A 20,061-nucleotide genomic window follows, 5' to 3' on the forward strand; every position below is an offset into this window, starting at 1 on the left:
TTAACCAACTCTCTCTCAAGCAAAATTATCCCCTCCGGTAATCATCTGCTACTTTATGAGCTGCAAAGTATACATTACCAATATTTGGCTTTCACAGAAATACCCACTTTATTACAATGCATAGGCTCTTCAACTTGAAAACCTACTTGAAAGGCTCTTCTCCACATTTATTCCTCTGCCCATCATCTGAAATAGGAGTAACCATGGTACCACTTTATAGCAACTGAACAGAACTGCCTGTCTGCTACCCAAAAAAAAAAAATGCTGCTATGCTCTGAAAAGACAGAAAAGGGAGAGACTAAAAAGATGCAGTGGTATTCTAGTTTTATGCTTTTAGGATTTCTTATGGGGAAAGAAATTTACATATTAAAAAAGTTGGGAGTTCTTAAATTTAATTATTATGGTCTGTAAGTTTGGATGGAAACCCACAATTTAAGGTCCCACTTTTTTTTTGGCTTTGCTATTGCCCAACATTCACCACGAAAAAAATACAGAAAGAACAATCCCACGTAACAGCAGCACTGGAGCCAATAGAGCCACACAAAGTTTTGTACTTTAAAATCAGAAAAGTAGAAACTTGCCTGCTGTGTCTACAGTCCTATTTCAGGGCATCCATTTTTAGCTTCCAGTGAAGCCCTCCAGAAATGAAAACCAGCACATTTACCTTTCTCCCAAGTAAAAAGCATGCTGAAATTTTGGCATCTACAGGCCAAGAGGGTTGAGATACAGGTAGTTATCTTTACCAAAGTAGACCACTACAACTAAGTGTATTTTAATTTCATTCCTCTAACAAAAAAAAGCAAAGAATCTTCAATCCTGCTGCAGCACAGATACCTCTCACCCATTTCACTGGAAGGCTGAAAACATCACGTGCATTTCACAAAGCTTTATCACCTACAAGTATGTTTACAAGGAATTGTCATTTTTTATTAAGGAGCACAATTCTGACAACCACAGAGAAGAACAAGAAAACACAAATCCTAAAAGCTCAAAAATAAGCAAAATGAAAGCAAATTAACTACCTCACCTTTTTAATCTGCCGATTTTTGTGGGACCTAGTTCTCAGGGTGATGTCAGTCTTAACGAATGTTGAAAGACATTTAATTTAAAATGGTAGCTAAAAGTGCTAAGCATTTGCAGATGATATGCAGACTGAAGTCAGACCAGAAGTTCAGGGTCAACCACTTCTACAAAAGCCCCTGAACTGAGCAAAATCTCATTGTTAAAGATCATGCTTTAAATATTCTACTGTAATTTTCATAATGAAGTTTGGCAACAGAGTTTTCACCCTCTGCTTTGCAACACAACTACAAACAATAAAAGGTAGCTTGCAGTTAACATGAAATTTTTGCAAAGTCGTATCTGAAGCCAACTGTAAAGAGTTACAAAAGGTTCTCATATAATGAGCACACTGGATGATAAAATGATACAACAGTTTAACATAAAGGCAAAATAATGCAGATGAAGGAAAGAACTGAAAAGTAATAAATAGTACATATACAACACTAGGATCAAACAAGACACTACAGAGGAAAGATCTTGTGGACATTACGGGAAATTCGATGAAAACTGCAGCAAAATACTGAACAGCTGATGGAGTATAAAGCAAGCAGAAGATCTGGCAGTATTAAAGAAAACCAGAAAAGGATTATGCTGCTATGTGTAGTCATGAAGCATGTAACTCCTGAGCGATAAATCAAGTTCAGAGCCACTCCATCTCAGAGACTACTGCAGAGCTAGGAAAGAGGAGGAGAATAGCAACAGCACCAACAGTGCTACAAAAGGGCAGACATACATGAAAAGGCCACAGTGATGCTTTTGACCACAGAAAGAATATGACATTCATACAGATGGATGATGAGGACCACTAAATTTTGACTAAGAGGCAGGGGGGACTCAGTGAATTACCACCTAGGAAACCATACAAAAGAAAGCTCTATCGTTGCATATGACGAACAGCTAGAGTGTGAAATTAAGTGACAGGTGATGTATTGAAGGTCAAAAATATAAACAAGTGAAAAATAATTTTTCAACTTAATCAGGTTATTTAAATAGTCATTAGAACCACTGACAGCTACTAAATTCAGCGGTTGAGAAGGAAAGCCCTCCTCAGAGGGCCTCCCACCTCTGGCGACTAACAGCTAGAGTCATGCGCCAGTCAAGGCATGTACTGCTGTCCTCAGCTTACCCTTTTGCCTTCTCCAGCTTGGGACTGCAACTCCTTACAAGCAGCCTAGTTCTGCAGCCAGAGTTGGCGATGGTTCTTTAGGGACATGCTGATCCTCAAGTTCTCCCATAAGAAACTCAACACTTCCATCTCCTATTTCAAACACATGGATTTCAGAGATGGTGAACTCATTCCCCCTATCTCCAGGCACTTAAATGTGCACTGGCAACCAAAAAGCTCAATCTCTGGTGTCCTCATGCTGAAGGGGAGACAGACATCTCCAAAGGACAATGCAGAATATGAAGGCATGGCTTAATCTCCTGGGGCCGTCAGGAAGCCACCAACCTAACTGGACAGACACATGCACACAAAGACCATCAGATCGCACAAGGAACTCTGCCACCTGCTCTGCACTCCAGAGCGATGATTTACCAATTTGGGAATACAAAAAAAAACCATTGCAGAAACACGTTTGTTCTCAGGACTCACCCCCTTGCCCTTCAGTGGTTGTGTCCTGCTCAAGAGAACGGGGAAAGAAGGGGGCAAAAGGACAGTGGGAAAAAAAGAGAGAGGAGAGGGACTGGATACCTCATGTCCAACACAAGAGTCCAACCACGTCTATCTCCATGGGTGATGTCTGGAAGATGGATTTAGTCCCAGCTCTCCAACTTCTCCCCCTGAGGTGGATGTTGTGGCTTCTTACCACTTAGGACTTTTTACACCAAGGATTAAGCTGCTGGTTTGTCTCCCCCCTGGCGTTTCCACTTCAAAGAGCTGCTACTGTGGATACCAAAGCCTTTGAAAGTGGCCTCACTGCAAAGTCATGAGCATTAAATGAGGTCTTTTTCTTTTTTTTTTTAGGGGAAAAAAAAAAAAAAAGCACTGACTTTATAAACACATCGGTGCAGCCACTTCGAAAGCCTTTCATGCCGGCTCCACTGTGGCACAGAAAATCTTCAGAGTTTTTTGGCTCCTCCTGCCCCCTTAACATTATGGCAGTAAAGCAACCTAGCCCCAAAGTGTCCTCAACATTAGCAGAGGGGAACTAAAACATGCACAGGGATTGTAAAGAAATACATGCAAAGCTCAAAGTTTTTAAAGGCAAGCTCCTTTTAAAGAGCTCCAGGAGAGCGGCGTGCCGTGCTGCCGGAGCATGTTCAGCATGCCAATAAGGACTGCAGCACTGCAATCCCTAGCACAAGCAGCCCACACACCAGCATCCTCCTCTGCAAAAGCCTCTTGCCAGCCAGAGGACATGCCCCAGGCCTCAGCGCTTTCGGGAGATAAAGGTGGAAGCCAGCACTGGTCTCCTAATGTCAGGCAGAGGCTGTAGCTGGGGATGCTGTGCCATGTGTGAACAGTCATTAGGGAAATCCCATGCGTGTTATTGCAGCCTTTAAAATAAATAAAAAAGCGAGGCAGCGCTGAAGTCCTGAATCATTAATCAGGCAAAGAGGTATCCTCCTGCCTGTCCCACTGGAAGCACAGCCAGAGCTGTCTGCTGACAACCAGTGCAGCTGTACGCTTGAAATATCCATACAGCTTGCTGGGAACAGCACCACAGACCATCCGAAAAGCGGGAAAGAGTACCCAAAAATCATAAAAATGGACTACATCTAGGCTTTGATATTCTACAAGGTGGCTACTTCCCCCCACCTTGATGTCAGGAAGAAGTCTCCCACAGAGCGCTGTCAGAGGAAAGCACTAAAGCTCTTCTTAATAAACACATCATGCTGAAACCCAGCACTGAAAAAAAATCATTCTTCTGAGTGCTTGAAAATAAACTGAAATCCTGCCACTCTGCAGTTTGAGATTAGTTTTAGACCAAGTTCAGAACACTGCCCCTAACACCTATGAAGCGCAAAAATCACGACCAGTTCAGGAAACTGGGGTCAAAGGCCTGAGCCAGTTAGCATACCTGAGTTAGTATACCTGAAACATATGTAATGGTTCATATGTTCAACAGAGGAAGAGGGATGTTAAGAGAGGGAGAGAAACAAAACCCCCACAACATAAAAATCCTCAAAAATCCAGGGAAAAAATGTATTCAGTCTGGATAAGAGAGAATGCTAGAGGGTTAAATAAAACAATATTTGATAAACCTTTCCCCTATAAATGATCACAAAAAAAACCCAAGAAAATAGTGAAAAGTTGTCTTCAGAATTCACGAGAAAAAAAAAAAATAGTTTTAACAGAGTCCTAGATCCATAAAGCTACAGAGGGAAAACATTTCTGTTTACGTCCTTACTTGTATTCTCTAATCCTGCCTATTGTCAGAGGTGCTGTACTCCCTGCAGGAAGCAAGATTTTACAGCACATGAACCTCCAGACCGACCTTGTCTCTATTTATGAGTTCATCAATGTGCAGCAGCTAGATCTTCGTGAAATGCTGCTTATCATCCACTCAGAAACTGATTTTAAAAAACATATTGATCTAAACTAAAAAAAAAAACACCTCATAAGCTCTGATATGAACCATCTGTTCCTATGTCTTGATGCGTATCTTCACGCAACTGCTCTACTAAATCCCTCCCACTGTCTTTATTAGCTGTTGTTCACAGCTGAGCTGTAACATACAAAGTTTAAGGTATTGATTACAAGCCCACCAGGTCCTTTTGCCAGACTTACGGCTCCAGGAATCCTACAGGTCTTCCGCAGAAGCAGCCAGCTGCACATTGGCAGTTCTCAACAGCTTCAGTAACCACCAGCAGCACACAGTCCCCTATGTAATTAGTATTTCTTCGTGTTAGTTTTAAGGATTCTGCATTTAATCTCCTGCTAGGTATGCTCATTAATTTTCACAGTCCCAAAAATTTTCCTTTTTTAGTGTGCCCAAAATACTGAACTAAGAACTTTGTCTCACCAGCATGGTCAGAGGGAGAGCTCGGTGTCTTAACAGCCTTATTAAAAAGAATGATTAAAAAAAGAAATGGGGAGATTATGAAGTTGGCAGGTTCTAGAACAGGTCTGCACAATTTATTTCTCCTCATGCACCCTCTACCCCAAATATAGCCAAAAAGTTTGTCTTTAAAATAAGACTTTGGACTTCATATATCAATAACCAACTGCTGTCACTGCATTTGCTAATAATGTATAAGAAGATTAGTTTAATTAGCCAAGCAGTTAATGCTACTATTATTTGAACTAGTTGTCAGCACTGACAGCCTCTTGAAATGAGTTTGCTTTTCCTCAGGCTGTAATTTCAGCCTGATTACAGACCAGTTACATAGCTCTAGCTCACACTAGTTAATCATAAACACACTGTATTAAATATAATATACCAAATTAGTTTCACAATCAAATGCTGAAAATGCTTAATTAAAAAAAATACATAGTAATAAATTATAAAGCAAATGATTTTATTCTCTTTTTGTAGCTTTTGTAACAGCTACATTCACAAAAAATGGGGTAAAATAATTTGGCTTTAAAAAAAAAATCATTTCTTCCCTGAAAGAAAAAAAAAAAATAAAGTCAGAATTTTTTTAGTAACTTTGGAGAACAAGGTATCACAAGTAGCTATTATGTGAAATTTAAATCCTAGCAATGTGTCTAACTAATGATTTAGGAAATTAAAACCATATGTGCAATCATTAATGAGGAATTTCATTTGAACACTAAGTCTTTTTCTCATCTTTTAGTACTATAAAACCTGAACATTTTACAGAGCTTTTTACAAATAAACACAGTACAGGTTATTCCCGACATACTTGTGAGCAACAGAGAAGAACATTCATTCACAGCAGAGATGAGTTACCAGACTCGAGTGCCTGAAATCCCACATAACATTAAGAGCTATTTTTCTCAGCACCATACAATTACCTTAGACTTCTATAAAATGTAGGCTTACAAATGAAGAATTTGATTTGACTTTATAAATACTCTATAATCAAACACTATACTTCAGGACCTGTAACTTATTAGAAAATCCTACCTTAGGAAAATGGAGAAACTAATTCTAAACAGCAATTATTCCTTGAAAACGGACTGCATACAGCAAGATGTTATCGCACTAATAGCTCTGATGAAATCCACAGAGCAATTAAGCAGAGAATATACTACTAAATGAAAAGAGGTACCAAAATCTGGTCCAAAATACTTTTATTACATAATTGCAGAATATTTACTACCACCTCTGGCCCCCTAAGACGAAAGCCCACTTACCTGTATGGATAAAGTAGTAGTATAAATACACCTTGAGCAAAAAACATTTTTAAAAATGCTTTGACTGTCAATAGCTTGTATCAAACTGATTAAGTGATGAATGCAAATTTCACTTTGGCAGTCAGGCATAATAAGGATAATTGTAAACACTGCAATCTCCAAGGTACAAAAATCAGTCACTTTAATTATCTGAAAGTGAGAGTCTCAAAACACGAGACTGAAAAGTTTTCTCCAAAAGCTCTGCATGAAAATGGTTTTACTTGAAAAAATTAAAAATTCAGCTCACATTTTATAGCTTTAAAAATATTATTTGACTTGCTTCTAATTACCAATCTTTGCCTTGCTTGCTTAACACGCTCTGCACACAAACACCCCATTTAAACATCAGCAGGGATAGACAAACATACATATCCATACCCCGTGGAATTTTAATAATAATAATGCTCTACAGCCTGACGTGTCACCCCACTTTGAAATTCTCAGAAGACACAAGATTGACTTTACTTAGAAGAGTACAGGGTTTAAAAATATCTGGTTCATGAACTGAAGATGTGTCAACAACCTAACTGCAGGTCTTCAAGTATTTAGCCAGGGCACAGGGAAGTTAAATCAACCTCTGATGCAGAGTCAGCTGCAAGGAGCCAGGAGGTGACATCAGGAGTTTTGGGCCCACGTCCTGCACTTCTCCTTGGAAAAGGGAGGGCAGGGGTAGATAGTTAGTCTAGACGGGCCTATTTAATGCAATAGTTTTAAAACTAGTGTAACTTGTTCCTAGACTAGGAAAAAAAAAAAAAAAAATCTTAAAAATCCCCAACATTACACCACTGAAAGCTTTCTTAGGCAGTAAGTACTTTAATTTCTTCTTTAAGAAATTCATCTTTAGTCTTCCGCTTGATTTTTCTACTGACATCCTATTTGAATACAACTATCTACATGCAGTATTCATGGCTATTACAGGAGAAATATGTTGATAACATTTTTTGCTGTTTACTGTCAGTCTTGAAGGAAAAAAAAAAATTAAACCCCCTACATTATATACTCTACATAAAACATGGCTGCTATAACATAATTGAAGACAGCACACTAATTCAGGTCACTAATTGTGTGGGATCCTGAAAGGTACTGAGCACCACCAGTATATATGGCAGTCTAAAAGTTGATAGGGCTTCAGCACATCACAGGATGAGGCAATGGTTCTCAGACCCCTCCACAATACGACAGTAAAGTTTGCTTCCAATCTAACAAATAACAACTGCTCTATTCTTCCAGAATTTTACATTTTTTTTTTTGTCCAGATAACCCTCTTCCTTCTCTCCACAGCACTTAACGTAAATCTTCTCCGTTCCTTTCTGAGGCTCCTCCTCCGCAAGAAAGTTGATGTGCCTCAGGACAGTGAAATCATTGCTCTAAAAGCCAGCCTGCTCATTAAGTTATACTGCTAGCTGTGTGTTCTCTCATTAAAAATGTATAATGATCAGATAATTGCAGCACATATTATTAACCTTGTTTTCATGTACAGGTTCTCTTTTGCTGCCAAGAAAAAGACCTGGAAAGGGCAAGGGAAAACTCAAACTACGATACAAAAAAATTCCCTTAGCTTGCTTTCAAGAGCACAAGGAATCACAGTGCAGCCAAAAATGCTCACAATTTTATAACGGGGCAAAATATTGTAATCTCACTGTATGGCTCCTACAAGTCTAAGACAAGGAGTCTTGGCTTCAGTTAAAGCCTCCGACAGGGAATTACATAGCTCAGCCAGTCTAATTCACCTAAATCTTCAAACATAGCTGCTATAAACTTCACAGATTTCCAGGTTGACTCCTCTTTCTGAAAGCTAGGAAGCACCAAGAGACAACAACCCAGCTAAAAATCTAATTAGGGTAACAGCACTTCTGAAACACACTGACCTATTTCTTTTTTTACTTGCGTTAATACGCATATACTCACATTCTATTTCTGACAAGAGCTATTTACGTTGGAAATTAATTCCCTTTGAAACCAAGTTACCATAAAATCCACTTACTGGACGCAAACAGAATATATTCACTGGAGAAACATCATTTCCCTGACTCCCCCAAGCAACACAGACAGGATGCAGCATACTGCAGCAAACTCTTCAAACATTCAATAAAAGACAGCGATCCTCCTACCTTGTTTAGCCCTGTCTATTCGGCACATTTCCAACGGGAACAGGAACATCTGATATAAACAAACAGCCATATCTTTCCCATCGCAAGTCATTCTCAAATGAAACGATAAGCAGCCTGTAATTTTCCCCTTCCACCCCCACTCAGAAAGCCTTGTGCCTTATCTGGGGATTTTTCCTCAGATGATGAAGCAAAGACACAGCCTAAACTCTGTTGCTGAAAGACTGCAGCCCTTCCTTCTCCCAGAGCCCTCCCAGCATATGGCAGCCAATCACACCCAGCTTCGTCAGCCCTGTGCTCTCAAACCAATCCTAACAGGATGATTGACACAGCAACACAGCACTTCTATGTGTAAAAACAATGCATCCATACTGATGAACCAGGAATTTCCCTCATGCAGGGAAGGTGTTTTACCAGTGAGGTAAAGCGATACCTCCATGAAATAACACACAGCAAAAGCAAACGACTCCCCTCCCCTCCACTGCAACAGCAGCTACACCATGTCTTCTTCCACAAGGATTTTCAAAGCTTTGCTAATTGTAAACGCGTGCACAAACAAGGTTTCCAGAACTGCGGAACCGCAGGGATGCCATTCTGCTTGTAGAGATGAGCTGTACACCATAAACCAAACAAACTAGCTCTTATTTTTAAGACGTAGCAAAAACGCACTCCAATTCAGGCAGCAATATTTTAATGCTGCATAATCTTACGAGCAGCATTTGCATTTAACAGCAACACATGCATAATGTCTTTCCGAATATTCGAGACTAGTTGTTAGGGACTGCAGGTATGCGATGCTTCTCGACGAAAACATAATGTCTACAATGGTGTTTTAATATCCTTGGCAGACAAATCACATCAGCAGCATCTAAACTGCGGTTCGGGTGATTAGCTTACCACTGATGCTCATTTGTATCGAGGCTCTGGCACAAGGACTATGATATCAATTGCCATTTTCAAGTCAAACTGTGGGCAGCTTGATACGCTTGGTACTCAAGGTCTGCTGCCAGTCAGTTCTCCCCACAAATTTTGCTGAAGTTTTCTCAAAGAGGAGAACAAACAGGCAAGGATTATTGAGAGAGAGTTGCAAATTAGAAAAGTATCAAAAAGCAGGTTAAGCTGAAAGTCAATCTTTATCCAGACAAGGGTAAAGACTGCAGTACAATGCTACTTTAGACAGCATTTATGCAATTCAAGCCATTACAGTAAAAAAAAAAAAAAAAGAAAAAAAGCATAAAATGTGTTTAAAATTCCACTAAAAGTTTAGAAATATGAATAGACAAGAGGAAAACAAAGCTCTCATTCACTGGCAGCTCTGTCCCAAGGCCCCATTGTTTCCTATGGGCTGTTTTGCATATTATAAACACAGCTTCCCAAAAATCTATTATTCCTCTATGCCACAAGCAAAAACTCTCCTTTGGGCTCCACCAAATCCCACCCAATTTGTTAAAAACCTCCTCTCCCTAGCACAGCTGAAATGTGCTCCTACCAGCCAGCCCTTACTCCCTGCTGAATCACCCCCTCCACTCTGCTCTGTTCTGCCCTATATACATATATATATATGTGTGTGTGTGTAGATATAAAACCCAACCAAAATCCCAAATAATTGATTCTGATGGGTCTTGAAAGACCTCAAGGACAGGGGTAGTAATAGCATCCATTACTAAGATGACCAGTTGGTATTTTCCACATCCTTTTGACTTTGCCAGTCTCGAGCTGCCCATGTTAAAAATTTTCCATGCTGGACATCTGCTGCAGGATTTATTTACTTTTCTGCCAAAACACAGTTTGCCCATTTCCAAGATAGCCAAGACAAAAACATGTTGCTCTGCTACCCTTGTAACTCACTCACCGGGGAGCTCTGGCTGCCCTGGCCATGTCGGGGCAGTCTGAAATTTAGCAGAGTGCTGATCCCTTGCTTTTCCAGTTGTTTTTCTTTGCTAAATCAAGGCTATGTTGTTTTGCTATACTTATGAAAATATTTTCCTACTGAGAAAGCTTTAAAACCTGCTAGAATTCAGCTGACACACACCATCACTCTGATTCTTTTCCTGATACCTACAGTGCAAACCTCAGAAAACGTTCTGCAGTAAGCCTCCACCGCTCCTCCAGCCACCCATCTGTATGTGGCTGGAAAAGCACCAGCCCCACAGTGCGACTGAGCATGTAATGGGCTCAAGTTACAGGAGATTAGCAGGATTTCCCCTGTAACTGCTGCTCCCATCTGCCAGAGACCAGACATTGGAGCTGACAGCAGGAAGACAACCTTGCCTGTTGCTCTCATGACCCTTCAGCTAGTGCCCCACGGACATACAGGAGACAAGCTCTCAAGAGCGCACTGCAAAGGGGGTGTGAGAAAGGTCATGTGGACCAAAACAGGACATGAAGCTGAGCAGAAGAGGAAGAGAGAGTGATGAGAGGGAAAGGGAGAAAGAGACACAAGAGCCAGAGTCTGAAAATCCTGGGCCTGGTTGAGCAGAAGGCTACAACAAAGAAGACGATGGTGCCCAAGCCTGACAAGGAGCTGGGGGCAGTAAGCGGCACAGCCACTACCAGTCAACAGGAGCCAGCCACCCTCCGCATGGACAATGTCCATGTTCATATGGTAACAGAAGCCAAGAGCTCTTGTCATCTGTTAGTTTGCTTCCAGAGATGGAGGAAACTTCCAGATTACCTCAAAAACAATCCAAACAAAAACCACACAACACTAAAACCCCCAACAAAAGCACCATAAACAACATAAACACATGACAGGTTGCCAACACAACCCCTCAATCGGCAAGGGTTCAGCACTGGCTGCACAGCCACATTTCAGCACCACCACTTCACAGCACATACACCAGTATTCAACCACTGCAGAGCTTCAACTGCAGTCAGGCAGGGTTGAGATGTTCCAAAATATCATTCCTAGGATTCTTGAATTCTGAACACAAAACTGTCAGTCATGCAGCCCACCCAGCTCCTCATGTGGATTATTACCTTTTAGTTCCTCCCTTGCCAAAGGATCAGAAGCCACTCAACTCAATAGGGCATGCTGAAAATAAATCATGTCACGTTTGTGAACCCTTCAGTCAGGCCCCATCAAAAACCTGAACAGAAAATGTACAATCTTTCTCAAAAATGGCACTCGAGTCATGTGCAACAAATAAGGCATGAGTTCATGGACTGAAGAAAATGATTTCAAAAATACCTGCTCTGTACCCTGAGGTGTGCCCATGTGCCCATTCATTTTTCATACCAGTTACAAAAGTAAAAGGCCAGGATCTCAGTTTTCAGGCCAACTTCTATAATCATATTATATATTTAATTTCAAAATGACATTCTCTTAGAGAAGCTGAGGCATTCAGATGTTAAGCACAACAAAGAATAACAAATAAGGGTAAATTCCCAACTCAGAAAATGCAATCTGCTCTGCTTGACATACTCCTTTAATAAATGAATCAAGGGGGAAATGCTGCTAAAGGTGGCTATTACAGACAATTTTCTGATAAAACTTTGGGAGAAAAGTAGAGTATTTTGGAAGTAATAAAGACGAAGAGAACTGGAACACACAGAACCTGCACAGCCATTTTTTTCCTTCTTAGCTCTTGAATTACAGTGATTAAGTCTAATCCCAGAAACAACAAAATGTCTCAATTTAAAGGGAGTTTTGCAAGAAGCACGGAATATCTATAATACTAACATTGAACCAAGCAACTTATGTGACATTAAGTATAGCAGAAATATGATTTTGAGCCTTGTGTAGATGACCTATGGCAACAGAAACATTTTGGCAAGTTCAGCAATGACAAGCAGAACTTTGAAACTATTTTCTATGTCACTGATAGCCTTCTCTCATAGTAACTTTTGCTGCTACTAGCAAAATTCAGCTTTGGTAGCTATGGTCTGAATGACAGCATAAAGAAAAGTCTAGGTGGCTGCCAAGATTTTAAAACTAGGCATCTAGACCTATTCATGCATAATACCACTGATGCCAGCCTTTGCAAAATACCTCACTCTCTCTTAGGGCTGAAGTGATGGTAGAAATCATTGTTAAGTTACAAAAGTAAAGAGTAATGCCAAAATTCAGGTTAGTAACTGGAAGCAGGTACGCTGTACTGAAAGGACATGTTATCAGAAGAACTTTAAGTCCAGGATTTCAACTGTTTTAACTTCCTAACATCCAGACATCCCAACATCTCCCTAACCAAGGAAAACTGGAGACTGACTGTGCACAGACATGAAAACAGACTGTTTTCATCATATATGCTGAAATATGAAATGAAAACACACCACTGAAGCAAGCACATATTCAAGTTACATGTTAAGATCCAATCTTACCAAAATTAAGGTGGCTTCTGGAGGCTTTCCAAATCCCCTCTCCTTCTGCTGGTTGCACAAGGAATTTAAGCCATGTCTAAATTGTGAGATCCAAACACATGGGTTCACATACACATGCAGTCTGCATCCTGACTTTATTTTGGGATAACACCAATTCCCCATCAGGATGAAAACTGAGTACATATGCCCCATGCCTTCCCAATGGGTGGTCCCAGTTGGGAAGCGTGCTGAAGGCACCAGGCAGAGCAGAGCTGCAGTACACTCCAACTAGGCTTTGTATAGCTGAACGTTTGAGATATGTATCCCGGGTGCCGTGGAGAGCTGAGCTGCCTCTGGATGGTAGCCTTATGCACTTAGCTTGAAATACATTTGACCAAATATAAACAATCACATCTCACTGAGTCACTCTACTCCCCCTCTCTCTTTATAGCCACTGAAGAGAAATAGGCATTTGTGGGCTGTGATTCATCCTATCCCAAAGTAGCTATTCTAAGAGATTCCATCATATCCTAAAAGCATCTATGTGTCTCTTCCGTTGGTTACCTGAGATGATCACTCTTAGGCTCCTTCTATCATGTCTGTCATTAAACATATAAGAAGCTTAATTAGGAGCACAAATATTTAGATCCTTAACTTGCATGCACTGGACAGCACTTTCACTTTCCAAACTCATTTTAAATAACTAAAGACATTAACATACAGCTAAAGAACACCTGTATTTTGACAATGTACAATTACAGCTTAGGTGTAAGTCAGCTTGCCATAAGCATGTTTCACATATGTTGCTATATAAGCTACATTAGCTTGTTCTCTAAGCTATGCTGAACATGTCCCAGTTTTTTTTTCCTCGACTGAACATCAATGTTGCACTCACTCACGCTTTCCTCCTCTGAACAACTGACTGACACCAAATTAACCTAAGAGGAGTTGGCCTGGGATCCTCCTCCTGATTTTCTTTTTGGTTTGGGAGGGGAGCTTTTCTGGGGGGAAGGAAGATTGATAAAACAATCAATATCTTGTTGACTCTGTCTATATAATCTAGGTAATATAAACTGGCAAAATAATAAGCTAGGTAAAATAAACTGCCAAACAACCTATATTGCCTTACTCTTACAACACTTACGCAAAAGTTTTTTTTTTTTCAGAAAAGTGATCCTATTTTTCTTCATGACAACTGGGGGAAAAAAAAACAAATAAAAAAAGCTGTCTGCAGTTTGCTGATCTGAAATACCAAATCACAGAAGTATTAAACCATTAACATTTATATTTTTGGCACCTGGACATTTAGTGCCTTCTTAGATGCCCTAGGGAATTCCTGTTGACCTCCAGTGGCCACTACTGGGAAGACTGGGCTACTGTTATGTCTTGGCTTATATCTGCCAGCCCCATGCAGATGTCCAGATATAAAATTGTTTAGTGTCATTTTAGATGCCATATATACAGGTACCTGTCTCTGTCCAAAAATGTAAACCATTTCATTGATACATATCAGAATAGAACTTACCAACTCTTCTAGCAGAATATATAAGGGTTACATACAAACCAAAATCCTTTATCTTCAACTGCTGAACCCTACTTAGATGTTTTAAGATCACAAGGAATCATAGGGTAAAAGCACAAACATTGTTTAAGCCAGGAACATATATCATAAATTCAAGATAAATCCTTCTCTTTGCTGACTTCATGTCGCCCTATATTGTTCAGCATCTACCATAACCAGCAAATTATCTAATGGAAATCTCCCAAGCCTCTCACTGTAGCCGAAATAAACACCAAATGTTTAAGCCTTCATAAAAAAGTATTTTCAATCTACGTGGTTATGAAGAATACTTTCCAAATGTGTCAAATTAAGAAGAAAGCAAATGTTGTGCCCTTTAGTCTTTAATACCCACTTGGAAACAATGAGAAGGTGCAAACTGCCACTATTCACTAGTGCCTAAATTATCTTTAGTGAGACCCCTGTGTATTGGGAAGTTCTTCCACTGCTGATAAAAACATGCTCCTTCCTCCTCAGATCCTTCCATGACTAATTTCCTCCATAGCCATTGTTCTGGCCTCAGATTTGGAGTAGCTCCTATTCAAACCCACAACAGGAGGAAATTATTTGATAAATCACCTTTTCAGAGACCCTACTAGCCTCAGCCACAAAGTTATAGGCATAGGGGCATAGGAAAACTCTCTTGTGTTTCAGGGAGCATAGGTGGAGGATGCATATACTAAATACTACCCTTTTTCCTGAGGATTTGCTGGCTTCACACAACCGCCAACCTACCAGGGAGCAAGATTTGCCCTCTAAAAAATTCCTAAATTATCAAAAATAATACTTCACATAACTACATGAGAAAAATATTCTAATGACGTTTTCTGCAGGTAAAACAAGGTGGCTTTTTTTTTTTTAAATCTCCTATGAAGCTCCAGTTACCAGCCTCTAATGCATCCGAGATCCTACATATAATTCAGGCAATGGCTGCAAATAATGTATCTTCAGACAGTGATGTAATGAGGACTCTAGTTACCCTTTGAATCCAAAAGTTCTGTTTCATTACTCCCTTATAAACCCAAAAGAAAAATGATGCCACTGAAACTGAGCTACATTTTGAATTTTTCCCATCTTCAATTAGCACAAAAATAAATCAAAGCAGTCTAAGTCATTAAAATTATCCTGTTGGTTTTGCACACATACAGGTGTAAAACACCCCATTGGTATTTAACAGGTGATGCTAGCTCCCGTTTCCCTGCAAGCTGCCACTTAACAGCCCAAGTCTGTAGGGTAGATGCTCAAGGGCATGCAGCAAAATCAGCAAGCAATCTCAACTGTAAGCAGAGCAAATAGGCTTCAGGAGACTTCGCAGAAAATGAGAGCCAATTGGATAATTTTTGTTTTTTAAAATCAGCAAGAGCAGGATTCAATTCCTCACCCTTTTAGAGCAATTAATAACCTGCACATGTAAGAGCAGAGGACTCCATATAATTAACAAAGCATTTCTTTGGCAAGGAGGGAAGGCCTGGAGTATGTAAGTACAGGGTTTTATTTCTTTCTGTGAAGTATAAATGATAGGTAGGAGAAAGCTATGCCAAATGAACTGCTGGCAAGCAGCTAGTCTTTTGGTTTGCAGGCAGCTCTGTTTTGTGAAGTCTATGAGTTTGTGTTCACATAGGCAAGCTTTTCTTTAAACATCACTTACATGCATTCAAACACTTAGGAGTTTTGCACCAAATTTCCATTTTCACCTCAAAAGACATCGTTCTGTTTCGGTTCACTCTCCAGTTACTGTGAAGTGCCAGGAATGCTTTTATTTGTATAATGTTTTTAAACAATGCATGTGGATCTTTGCCTAATTACTCAGATACATAATATTGTATACATGACCCATGAACTTTCTTTTTTGCCAATGTCATGTAACAGAAACCAAAAAAATAAGTAGCTGTATACATAGGAAGAAAGAAGAATTGTTTTCATGCAGGAAAAATAAGCAAATGAGAGTAATGAAGAGCAAAAAACAAGGTCCTCTAGCATAAACACTAAGTGTGGGATAAAATGGCAACCAAAAGCCTGATCTCTGCCAGCAGCATGTTTCAAGCAGCACATATCAAGATATAATCCTGCCACCTCAAAAATTAAGTACATATCAGAAAAAATGCCTCAAAAATCAAAACACATAGAGGACTTCATTCACCAATGGTGCAAAGATAGAACAGAAAGTTTTATTTGCAGGAAAAAAAAGTTTGTAAGCAGGCAGCATCCAGCTTTCTAACACTCTTCTGTACTTTTCTCTGACTCTCCTCTTCCTCTGTCTCCTCCCCTCTGCACACAAAAAGCATTATAATATTGGCAAAGCCATTCATTTAGTTATTCCCCCTCATACAACTCTAATAATGAAAAACATAAGCACTAATACATATTAATATAACCAAACTAAGTCTTTGGCTTCCTTAAATGCAGTACTAGGCAAAGGGGACTGCAGAAGAAAAGCACAATACGAAGGTTACACAGACCTTTTGCTGTGGGGTATTTAGTATTATGCCCTTAACAATATAAAGCAAATTTCACTCAGTCCACCTGCCTTCTTGGTGACTTCATCCCCTGAAGCCATCTTTGGCAGCCCAACAAAGAGGGGTTTTCCTTTTTGGACAGTATTAACCATCTGTCCCTTCCCTCTGGCTGCACGAGACCAAAACCAACCTGTTGACAAAAATAACCTGCAAGCCCTCAGGTCATAAACATTTAGGCCAACAATATCCATTTTGGTACTGGTCATCAAAGCACTATTGTATGAGCTACAGTAGATGTACCGAGGTCTATGACACGACATTAAGTTTACCATCAAGCATCCACAGTAGTTGGTCAGCTCAGTTCAAAATTGTCTATAAAACTCTTTATTCTGGAGGTTATCTGAGCCTAGAAACCTTGAAGAAACCTCTGGAGGTTACCTAGTCAAACTTCTGACTCAAAACAAGACTATCACCAGTAGTATATCAGATCAGTTGTGGCTTAGCCTTGATGAGCCCCGAAAAGCTCTGACACTAGCTTCTCAGGATGACCTGCTGCAGTGCTGCACTACTTTCCTAGTAACAAGATTTTCCCCAAAACCCAACCTGAATCTCCAAAGCAACAATTTTCTGGCATTGTCTCTTATACTGCCATCTGGCACTACTAAGTAGAGTTTGGCCCTGTAATCTTCATAACCACCCTCTAGTAGCTGTAAAAAGCTGCTGGACTGACCCTTGGCCTCCTTTTCAGTCAATTAAAGAAGCCCAACTCCCTCAACCTAGACCCCTGTTCATAATATAGCTCTTCATGGGATCTAGGCACAGCAACAGCACTTCAGACAAACTAGAAATACCACCTCTGACAAAAACAGTGACTGTGCTCAGTTTCCCAATGACTAACCAAAAAGACATGTAGTTTTATCTCTTCCCTTTACTGTTGGCAGCATATAAAGGAATATCACTCAGGTGTTTTGCATTTGCTTCTTTTGATTCTTCTCTGAACTGCTGACAGAGGGATAGGTTAAAGCTCTGGATCCTGTACATAAAGGTCAACAGAATTTTAGGCCTTAGTTTCTCACAGATATTCTGCATACCAAATACACTTCAATTTTATGAAGATACCTATGACCAAGCCACCTAACAACAAAAATATGAAGTTACTAGTGATTACTTTGCAGAAGAGTTCTTTATAGATCCTTCAAACCAAAAAATTTAATGTGGACACTTTCAATTACGGCCATCTCCAAGGTTTTCTTTTTGAGACAACATAACTGTAAGTGCATTGGCAGCTCAAAAAAGAAACAAAAAAAAAAACCAAACAAAACCAACCACCAACAAACAAAACAAAAACAAAAAAAAAAACAAAAAAAAAACAACCAAAAAACCCCCCAACCTTTAAGGATATCCCATTCATTCTGCTCCTTCTTTTCAGTCTATTATGCAGAAAGCAACAAGTAACTATGAACCCAGTGACAAAATCCTGCCTAAGTAACCAAAGTGGAACTACAGCAGTTTCACTGCCCCTATTTAGAAAACTCATCATCTCAACCCTAAAAAGCCTTCTGAACAGTTCTACACAGACTGACATCTCCCCCCTTTTCAGTTCAGTTCCAGCAGCAGGCTCCACCAGGAACACAGCAGCAGCAAGGACCAGCTCTAGCAGGTTTGGCACTGCCTGGTACCATGTAAGAAAAAGTGATTTGATCGTCTTTGAAACTTGTAAAGAAGAATGAGGTAAGCTCTCTAGAAAGCAAGAACAATGCGGTAATAATCCTGCTGTCAGCCCCGGGGCCATCACCACAATTCAGATGACCAAGCTGCTCTGCTGCTTCATGAGGGAGGAGTGTTGAGCTCCACCCAGCTCCAGACTCCAATTATTGCCACACTAGTAGTTCCAGAGGCCTCTTTTTATAGCTCGGAAAAGTGTATTGATTTTCCTTCCCTCTTCTAATTCACAATAGTGAGAACACGTTATTTCAAGGAAATGAGTGACTGAAGCCACCAACAACACCTCCTTCTGCTGGAATGTGTCTTAATCTTACCATTATGGCTATTACACCCTCACCCTTCCTCTCGACACTCACCACTGATCCCTCTGGATGTATACCCAGGTCTAACCATTCCCAGGTTTCAACAGCTTGCACCTCCCAGGGAGAATCACAGAGTGATTCCCATGACTCTCCCATGGCACCCAGTAATTTCAGTGGCACAGCCCTTTTCACCTGCCATCATATAAACTGGAATGGGCTGTTCAAGAAATTAGGAAAAGAACCAGAGAAATCGGATACCTTCTAATAGCTGCAAGTAGCAGGAGAAATACAAACAGGAAGCAAAGAGCATAAAGCATTATGAAATTAAGTGAATGAATTGAATAATCCAAGACCCACCTCTAACTACCAATATGCAATACACAATCCCAAGAGTGAAATACCTGATATGCATTGCATCACCCAAAGCTGTCCAGATGAGCTCTAAATCCCACATTTCCCCCCCCCCCCCCCATGATACGGAGTCAAAGACTCAGGCATAAGCAGATGGCAGGAAGCACTTGGTTCACCTGTTCTGCAAACATGGTATCTAAGGTGCCTCTAGTAAGGTATCTTTATTATACCTCATTAATCTGAAAAGCTAAAGCTAACATTTATTCAAAGACTGCAATAAAGAAACAGCTTTAGGAAGGCTAGCACTAATACCTTGTAACAGAAGGTAGCAAAATATCCCAGAATGATAAATCCTGGGAATTTCAACAGATATGTTAGAAATGCTGAACATGCTGAAGTTCCAAAACCTTATCTTTTCATGTTTCGTATGAAAAGCCAGTTTCCTTATAGTCCCCTCAGCACTTTCACAGGTCAGCTCCAGTCCAACCTGCAAGCTGGTTGCATTTTTGACCTGATGTTTGGCAGTGAAGTTGAAAATGAAGGCTCTCACAACACTACTGCTGTTACAGAAAGAGCATCACCTCGTTCCAGCAAGTGAAAGAATGTCCAGTTTCCCAGGAACTAAAAAAAGCCTCAGTAGAGCAAAGATCAAGAAACTCCAAAGTCTTTCAGAGCTCACAAATGGCCAGCAGGACAAAGGCCCAGGGCTCAGGGAACCCCACACTAGTGATGATCAATGACTGCTCCAAGAAACACAACACCCCAAAACCACTTTCATGTTTTCAATGTCTCTCCATACACACTCAGAGAAATTCTATATTTGAGAATGGCAAATAAATGCTGAAGTAATTAATGCATCAAAGCCTATGCTAAGGCCTTCAACGCTCAGGGCCTA

At 40.2% G+C, this 20,061-nt stretch overlaps 1 protein-coding gene across 1 annotated transcript in view; it reads right to left on the minus strand.

Annotated features, from left to right (window-relative positions):
- The window catches only part of MBNL2 (muscleblind like splicing regulator 2), a 93,976-nt gene extending 85,249 nt beyond the window's left edge, over nt 1-8,727 (minus strand). Inside the window, exon 1 of the mRNA XM_057401130.1 lies at nt 8,479-8,727. The gene's annotated coding sequence lies outside the window, so the exon portion shown is untranslated. The remainder of the gene's footprint in view (nt 1-8,478) is intronic.
- Nucleotides 8,728-20,061: the final 11,334 nt, after the last annotated feature.

Source organism: Pezoporus wallicus, unplaced genomic scaffold (assembly GCF_028554395.1).
Source record: "Pezoporus wallicus isolate ANWC-B61680 ecotype Strahan unplaced genomic scaffold, APGP_CSIRO_Pwel_v1 contig_6944, whole genome shotgun sequence".
Taxonomy (NCBI): domain Eukaryota; kingdom Metazoa; phylum Chordata; class Aves; order Psittaciformes; family Psittacidae; genus Pezoporus; species Pezoporus wallicus.